This window comes from Mus caroli, chromosome 16 (genome assembly GCF_900094665.2).
Source record: "Mus caroli chromosome 16, CAROLI_EIJ_v1.1, whole genome shotgun sequence".
Classification (NCBI taxonomy): Eukaryota; Metazoa; Chordata; class Mammalia; order Rodentia; family Muridae; genus Mus; species Mus caroli.
In genome coordinates this window covers 15,504,235-15,513,417 of record NC_034585.1, presented here as the reverse complement: position 1 = coordinate 15,513,417, position 9,183 = coordinate 15,504,235, and the positions used below count along the sequence as shown (strand labels likewise).

General features: G+C 38.7%; 1 protein-coding gene and 1 pseudogene across 1 annotated transcript in view; both read right to left on the bottom strand.

The window, feature by feature from the left end:
* Positions 1-9,183, bottom strand: part of LOC110311252 (protein HIRA) — an 844,395-nt gene that overhangs the window by 691,124 nt on the left and 144,088 nt on the right. The gene's annotated exons all lie outside the window — the stretch shown is intronic.
* LOC110311264 lies at positions 1,763-2,191 on the bottom strand (annotated as a pseudogene).

Sequence of the window (9,183 nt, the reverse complement as noted above, 5' to 3'; positions counted from 1 at the left end):
AAAAAAATAAAATAAAATAAAAAATAAAATGATAAAAAAAAAAAAGACGTGCTTACACTTTACCTTCCACCAGACATGCCCACCCATGAGTCTGTGAAAGTTTGGCTCTCAACTTAACTATGGACATCATCCAATATTTCCAATGTGTGCTCAAAAGTGTTTCCTCCAATTTGCATTCTGGAAGCTAACTGATCCTATGATGCAAGAGCTTACACTACAGGACAAACCTGCTATGACATTGGTATACTGTAGGTCATGTGTGGTCACAACAAGATCCTAGAGCAGGGCCCAGGAGTTATACCCCAAGACTACAAGACAAATGTATGAAGGGCAACTTGGGTGACTGCCCTGGCCATGGAAATAGAGGGTGAGTACTATGCACTTTCTCTTTGCAGCCTGAGCAGTGAATTCAACATCACTGAAGCACTCTAGCCATTTTACCTCTATCCCACATTCTCATGTCCTACTGTTCCTGACCTACCACCCTACTCTCCACATAGAAAGTCCCTAAACTCTGTGTAGGGACTGGGTGGTGCTAAGAACCAGGCCACATGTGGGAAAGGAAAGAGAGGAGAGCAGAGAAGTGAGCCCTATTGCAAGGAGAAAGAGTAATTCAACACAGTTAAAGTCTGCACAGGGGCCTGAGCACAAGATCATTTGAGGCAGCTCCAGGGCAGAAACTATAGTAAGAGGTTTGGCTACTGATGAGGAACTAAATCTTGAATGTAATTTCTAGTTTGGGACAGGAACCAGAGATTCAAGAATCTCACAGCCCAGGATATTTGTGACACCAGGGCCTAGATCAAAAGGCCTGGAATAGAGGCAATAAAACTTTCACTCTAGCCATATCTACCATTATGAAAGTCATCATTATCCTGAGCTTTGTTGTCTTCTATACCATTTACAAAACTTGGGAACATTCAAAATCAGAACAGACATTTAGTAATCCTATGAAGCCAATACCTATGACCTTCATTCTACTTCCGTGAAATTTCCAGAATCAGGCAGAATGGGCTTCTATCCATCTTTTTTAAGACACATTCCATATTTTATTTACATTTTAAGACTAACTTTCATATCAAAATCATATATTCATACACCTATTTCCTTTTTGTTGACTCCACTTAAAACATCTAAGAATGTTTTAATAAACAAAGACTATAAACAAATCATTATGTCTGTTACATGTAACAAATGGGAACAGCTTTTAACAGAAATTCAAAACCCCAAACATCTTTTATTATAAATACAGGTATCAAAACAATCCTGAACCTATGTTTAAGACTAATAGTAGTCAGCACCCACACCACTTCAAGAAGTAACACAATTGTTGACTAGTCATTTTATCTGCTACTTTAAACAATTCCAACTGCAGCTTAGAGCTGCATATGATAAAGCATGCCATTTCTGTTCTTCCTTCTTGAGACTTACTCTCCAGAAAAACAAATGTTTCCATGGCCATCTGACACTCTTTTGCCATGTTTTAGTCTTGAAAACCTGAATTCCATTTTGAGTACTTCAGGTTCATGTTTAAATGACAGTGCTTTAAGAAGAGAAAGAAAAATTGTGCTGCATGTCTCTTGTTACCTGAAAACATAATAGGTGTACATATATTAAATATATTCTTGCAACTGTCCAGGTCATGTTTACCAGCTGCAATTCTTTTACTTAATGTGTGGGTATTTTGCATGGTGATATTTAATCAAGACATTAACATGAGTATAAGGTTGCAGATTTAAGAAAATTTTGAGATCCACTAAAATTAGTTGTTGTACATCTGTCCTTCTGGTGGCTGTGAAGGCTTCATATTTTCTTTGGACATCATAAGACGTCTTAGCTCTTGAAGTATGACTTTAATTCTATAGAAATTTTCCATTTTGCTAATACTGGTATGCTCTGTGCATCCACCATTCCACTGGAATTATTGATTCCATTTATATTAGTTTTTGTTACAAATCTAACTGATTGAGGAGCTTCTGGGTATTTATATCCACTTTCAGGCTATATATTCTGTTTTCATAGTTTGTCCTTGGTGGCCCAATAATCATGCCTGTCCACATGTAGGTGTCATGTCTCCATCATCTTCAAGGCCCCAGCTAACAGTACTATCACCTACTCCTTTTTGTGCTTCTTCAAGTTCTTCCAACAAGTGAACATTATGAGGAACTTTAACTCCTGTGGAGACCGTCATCTTCTCCTGCTACCAGATGCACCACCCAACTCCTATCTATCTTAAATTCTACTGTAGAGCCTTTCATTACGAACCAAGGAAACATATTCATTGGAGTAAGGTACCTGCCTGTGCTCACACGGTATGGAGTGCTGCCTCCTTCCAGGCAATGGACACAATCACATAAAGGAATTTCTATTCATCATACTAAAGTGAACAGAGTAAAAATCAACCAGCAATGACAGCTGACATTGAGGAGAAGCTGACATACTTGATCAACCATCTACAAGAAGCTAAGGGTGTGGATAGACAGCAGCAAAGAATCAAGCAGAGCCTAGATAAGTGTTTTATAGAAGACTCAAGGTGATATACAGGGATAGCTGCTACTTGCTCATTCTTTATCAGAACTTCACCCTGAGAAGTTAACTTCCCCTCTGTGAACTTCAGTCTCCCTGTCTGGACTAGGAAGTGATTATCAATCTGTCCAGGAAAGTGTGGGGTCATAGATTAATTGAGGAGATACTAAGAGTGTCTCTGATCAGTGGAGATCCTCACTAATCTCTAGCTACCACTATCATCTCCTGAAATATTACATAGGCCTGCCATAGAAGGGTAACTTCCCTTCCCTGGAGTTTCACATTCCATATGACCAATGAGCAGTTACACCAGAAATGTACACTGTTAGGGAGCAATAGATTTCCTATATGATGGAGTTGGCCAGGAAAATCGGTTACACTTGGTAAAACAACAACACTTCTTGAAGTGTAGCATATAGTAATAGTAAGATGACATTACAAGCTCTGTGGAGGAGGTTGGGGCAGAGAGATGAACCTAGTTGCTTTACTGAGCCCACTATGTCTGCAGCTGGCCACCCTTGAGAATCCACAAGCTAAAATTAGATCTGTGATAGCTGAAACAAAAACTCATGGTCGCAGAAAAAGAGAAATAAAAGGAAGTGAAACCAAGTCCATGACCAGCAAGGCATGGCAAGCAGGGGCAGGTGTGTCATTGGAGGGGCAAGGGCCAGTTTTGAGGGTGTAGATGAGTGGTTGTGCATCTAAATGTTAGGGGCAACAGAGCCCCCTTTATACCTCATCTGTACTTTCATTCACATTCTTTGTGATGCTAACCCTTGGCTGCCTCCATATACCAAGCTCAATATTAAACACTTGAATCCTGGAAGGTCATGTCCCAAAGATCTGTGTGACCAGACAGTAGTGGTCATGTGGGCTATCAGAGCACAAAGGAGTAAGCAACTTAGCACAAGACTCTCACCTGAACAGAAACAGGTGATTGAATAAGCAAGCACCATTCTCACTTCTTCAGACTCTGTGATTCAGAGGTATATTATCTAGCCTTTCAGGCACACTGACTTTGGTCCTTATGTCTAGAAGGTTGTAAACACCCTTCCTATTATCCAAAAATATTTATTTTGGCAATCAATCATGAAGCAATCATGGAACCAGCATGTGGAAACAGACGAGAGTTCATTGTTTTAGTGGGACATGTTATGGATGACTAGTGTACATGTGGTTTCAGTGGCTTGCAGAATGACCTGGACAGGTGTCAACAGAAGGGAACACTGTCCTACAGACCCAGGAAAAGATCTCACTTTTTTTTAAAGACACAATTTCCTCTAGATAATAGTCTAAATAGATCCACACAACATACTCTCAAAGTTCTTCCCAGTAGAAATTTGAGCCTTTGAGCTTTCCCATGTTTTCTGATTTGTCAGTAAATGACTACAGGCTTTCTACCTAAGGAAGAAATAAATGGACTGATGTAAGAAACAAGATTCTCTACAAATACTCTCTGAGAAGCAATTAAAATACATTTGTAAAATGGTATACAGAATTTTCTTCAAAGAGGTCCAAAGATTTGAGCAGGGCATGATGGCAGATGATTATAATTACAACCACTGGAGGATGGAGCAGTAGGGTAATCTGAGATGGAAGTTCTAAGATTAGATTTGTCTGCATAAGAAGATTCATCTTACACACATATGTAAATACATGAATAAAAATGTGACTATGGGTGCATTCATGTCTGCATCTGGATCTATGGTTACTATCTATATGCATATATTCAATATGAATACCTTTAGGGGCAGTAATATTTTGTTTGGACATCTGACTTTTCTATTTTAACTATGACCAAATATTCATTTTTAATTCATGAAATGTGAATTTTGTGGAAAGCTACATATCCAAGAGTATGTAGAATGTACCAACTATCTTTGATAGGTTAGAAAAACAAAAAAGACACAAATCAAGGTAGATAAGGAAGAGTGTTAGATCGAGTTTGGAAACAGATATGATCAAAATATGTTGTATGGAATTTTCAAAGAACTAATTAAAGCAGGAAGAGAAATTGAATGAAACTAAATGGTTAAAAAGTAAATAGTTCACCTTACAGTTCTATGCAATTATACAAATCTAGTGGTAGGGCTCTGTAGATAACCCAAAAAAAAATCACAATTCCAGGAAGATTAACTGACAGAGAAGATGACTGGCCCAGAAGGAGTGCTTCTTGTGAAACCAACAGCAGCAAATCTTTCAAGAGTAAAGACTTAGACACAGTGTACTGGATTCAAAAGAAAATTGCAACATCAGTGGACACCCAAACAAACAGGAGATGTATAACTGACTTAGCACAACAATGATGCTTGTATTCATTTGCTCTTTGTTCTTTCAGGGAAGCATCATGTTTTAACTGATGTGAAAATGATTGGGTATATTTCACAAAGAATGTTTTAAATGTCTCTGAATTTTATATCACAGGAGGGACCACTTCTGACTTTCTGAAATACTTTCAAATAGATGTATTTACACATATTCCTGATAACTCACAAAATTAAAATTATACTTTCTTTCATAGAGTTGAAAAGACTACAGCCTACTCTCATATTAATAACTTTGACATGTTGTGTCTTTAAAATAGTTATGTTGAGATTAACAATTGTCTCTTGTGTTAAAAAAAAAAAACTGTTGTTCTCACAAATGCCTGCTAGTGTTGTGTCAGCTTGATAGTAACTAGAGTTATTTGGGAAGAGAGAAGTTCAACTGAGAAAATGCCCCCAATAACCTGTCCTTTGTGGGAGCTTTTGGCGAATTGTCTTGATTGGTGATTGAGGTGGGAGGGGCAAGATTATTATGGCTCATGGCACTTTTGAGCCTGTAGTCCTCAGAGATATAAGCAAGCAGGCTGAGCAAGCCATGGGTAGCAAGACAGCAAGTGGTATTCCTCCATGTTCTCTGCCTTAGTTCCTGCCCTGACTTGCCTCACTGATGGAGTATAAACTGAGAGTTGTAAGCTGAAATAAACCTTTTTCTCTCCTGTTGATTTTGGTCTGGGTGTATTATCACAGTAATAGAACCCTAACTAAGATATTGAGTACATTAAAAGTTGTTTAAATTTGGTAGGGCCAAATAATGCACAGTACTCCATATCTTTGCTGTCTCTACCTTGTGGGGCAGTGGACCATGCCACCAGAGAGAAGAATGGTAAGGTTGTAGCAAAGTTCAGAACCCCAATAAAACCCATAATTGAGAACTTCATGAGGTGGAGTTAGCTCTTGGCCAGATTAATGTCCTGGGGCACATGACAACATGGAGGAGCATGACAATCAGTCACATAGAGACAGCACATAAAGTCCTTCCCACAGGCAGACAGAACATCCCTAACCAATCCAATAGGAAGGATCTACCCTAGATCCCAAAGTGTTTATTATTTCCTTGTCCTCAAGGAACAATGTGCATGAGATATTGCCTGTTTTAACCAGCTATAACATTCCATTGAAGAGTTTTCTGTCCTGAAGCTTTTGTAGCTGGACCTCGATCCCACCCAATAAGTCAAATGTGTGTGCTTGACTACAGCCACTTCCTGCTCAGTGGCACTGACTTCGACTTTGACTCCTATCTGCCTGCTGCATCTCACTGTCTGCCACCAATTCTGAGGCAGTGGCTGTGGCAGAAGAGGCCTAGCAGCCTGCCTTACTCTGTCTTCCCCTTAGAGATGTAACATTTTGGTCATTCTGGCCATGCCAGAACCCCATAAGACCTTTCTCCCCTACTGTGCTCTCATATGCAGACCAGCACCACCTAATACTGCTGTAGAGGTAGTTCCTGGTGTACTATAAAATGCCTTTCTCTTTTGTGCTTACAAACAACATGAGGCTCCTATATCCTGGAAAGATTCATAATAACACCTGCTTCAAAAGGACCCCTGACTTGTTGGATAACAGCAAAAAGACATTTCTTTTCAACAACTTGTGATGATAAGGTACATCTGTGAAACACTACAAAATATACCTTTAGGACCAACTTGATTCCACCTACAGTAAGAATCCTAAATGCAGAGTGGCACACCTGGATTCTCAAGCTACTGAGACTTAGACAAAAACAAATTTGGTTCCAAGTAGGTAAGTCTACACAAATGACAGTATTTAAAAAGGCAGAATACTATTGTTAAGGACCCAATATCTAATAAAATAACTCATATTTTACAAGAAACATAAAGGAAATTCCCTAATCTGGTGAGAGAATTATGAAGGAATCCTATCACAAACACTACACTCCATAGAAAAAAATGCTTCAAAACTCCAGCAAGACAAGTTGCCCATGGCCATTGTCTTCCTTGCAAGTATAAAAGGGATGAGGTGAAACAAAAGAGACAGGAATTGAGAAAGGACCAATAAAATTGCTACTTAGTATAGATAAGAAATCTCACAAATATGTAGCATGTATACCACCTAATAAAATACAGCAAATTTCTCAGATCTGATTTCAAACCATAAACTTAACAAATTTTATATGCCCAGAAATTAATAGAAAAGGATATTCTTTATTATAAAATTTTTATTTGCATTAAGCTATCAGTAAACTACCTATTAAAATATAGTAATATTTCTAGGCATCCACTATTTTTATTAAAAACTATTAATGATAATATAAAAATATTCAAAGATTCAATAACTCAATATGGCAAAGATGTTTATTCTTTGAACATTAGTATAATTGGAGAACTCTTTAAATTTATTATAATTCTGTCATTTATTAATAAAAGAAGCCTTGTTAGTGACTCTAATTAAGAGATGCTCACATATTCCAAATGAAAATAAGAGACAAATCACCTATATTTTCTATCAACTGGGCAACTTCAATATGAGAAATAGAGCGTGGAGCTGCAGATGGAGACCTTGAGGTGATATCCTTGCAGTATCTTTTCAATCTATGCTCAAAGTTCCATCCTTGGCTCTAGAGGATTCCATGCCCTCCCTTAGAACGAAGAAGAGTTCAAATCCATGCAGAACCAAAGGATGCAATGGTACCTGTGTAACAGAAGAATCACCTAATGATAACACAGCAAACATAGGACTCATGCAAGGAAAAGGCAAAGTGAAGGATAACGTGTAATGAGAAGTTCAAAGACCTCAGAGTGACAACTCTGGGTTTTACCTGGGTTCTCACTAAATGCTGAAATAATTATGGAAAGGGTAATATATAGGCACAAGCATGGGCTACATGCTTGGTTAACTGTTAATTGGTCCTTCTACTCTGAGAGAGAATATATCAGAGTTCACATGTATATACTAGCCCAGATTTCCAGATATCCAGGTTAGAGCAGTCTACCACAGCCTGTGTGTTTAAGGAACACTGCTATACAAGGCTTTACTGGGAAGACAGCAAAGGAAGAACTAGACAATTCCAAGTAGTCATTCACCAGAAGCCTATTTTATATCTTCTATTCGCACAGGAAGCCACTTAGCTCACTCCATCTGACCTGGGAGAATTAATCTAATTCTAGAAATTCAGGAGGCTGGTGTGTTCCACATGTATTCCTTGGGATAAAACTGAAAGCTGGAAACAAAATACATCATGCTAAGGTCAAGTCTTCAAGGTCCTGAGGATGCTCGTTCCATTCATTTGTTCTATGTCTTTCTTCAATGCTCACATCCATGGTTCTTTGTAATTGGAGTTTCTCTTGCTAAGAACACTCCTCCCCAAGTACCTGCTCATTCATTCCTCCTTTATTTAAAGATGTCTGTATCTCTTTGTGAACATACAGCTAGTGTCATTTTCTTCCCTCTTCAGAGTGTATAGTATCATCTATTAGAGCATCATGTGTTTGTTCCTGTCCTATGTCATCCACTGGCACTGCTCTACAGATGTGTCCTGTAAGCCACCATGTTCTCAGGACCTAAACAGAACTGAGTATCCAGTTAATCAGCAACTATTAAGTCTGATAATTGTTGCTGCATTCTCAGCAAAATGGTTGTGTGGGACTGGTATTTCTATCTAGTGATTGTGTTGCCATGACTTGGATATTTTGAACTTGACTTGCCTGGGGAATGAAGAAATGAAGATAGATGCACATAGCTACACATACAGAAAAGCTGACATTTGGAGGGTCCTGTGCTCTCATGAAGGTATACAGCTTCCAAGAAACCCTCATTATTGATCTTATACATCTGAATTGAGGAGACAAAAGTAACTTTATGGTGTACAGATAAACGAGGAAGCAGGTTTAGCAATTCTTAATAGCAAATTCCTATAAGGCACAAGTCTTGGTTGCAGTAGTCAGGGAGGAAGAAGCTGTTGTTGGTACTTTTTGAACATACAATTAACATTTGTACACAGACTAATAGAAGTCCTTCCATCACCTTGTACCTGAAAAGGGGGAGACCTTGCCATTTCCATGGGTCTGAGGAATTGATGTCTTTGACATGGCCCTGGCTCAGGTCTTCATCAGCTCTCCATACTGTATGGTGGCACCACATTCTGAAACTCGTGAACAGTTGTAAAAAATATCATGGAACAAAGAACACAGAAGTCAAAATAGTCCCAGTCCTAAGATGTGGACCATGATTGTTTGGGGGTAACAAGCTGTATGCACTGAATCCATGGATCACCCCATCCTAGATCAAAGCTATGCACCCACGAACAATTAGTCTGATGTCTGAATCCTAGTTAAAGAGTCTATCATTAGGTAGGGCTGTAAGGAAGAAACCCTTT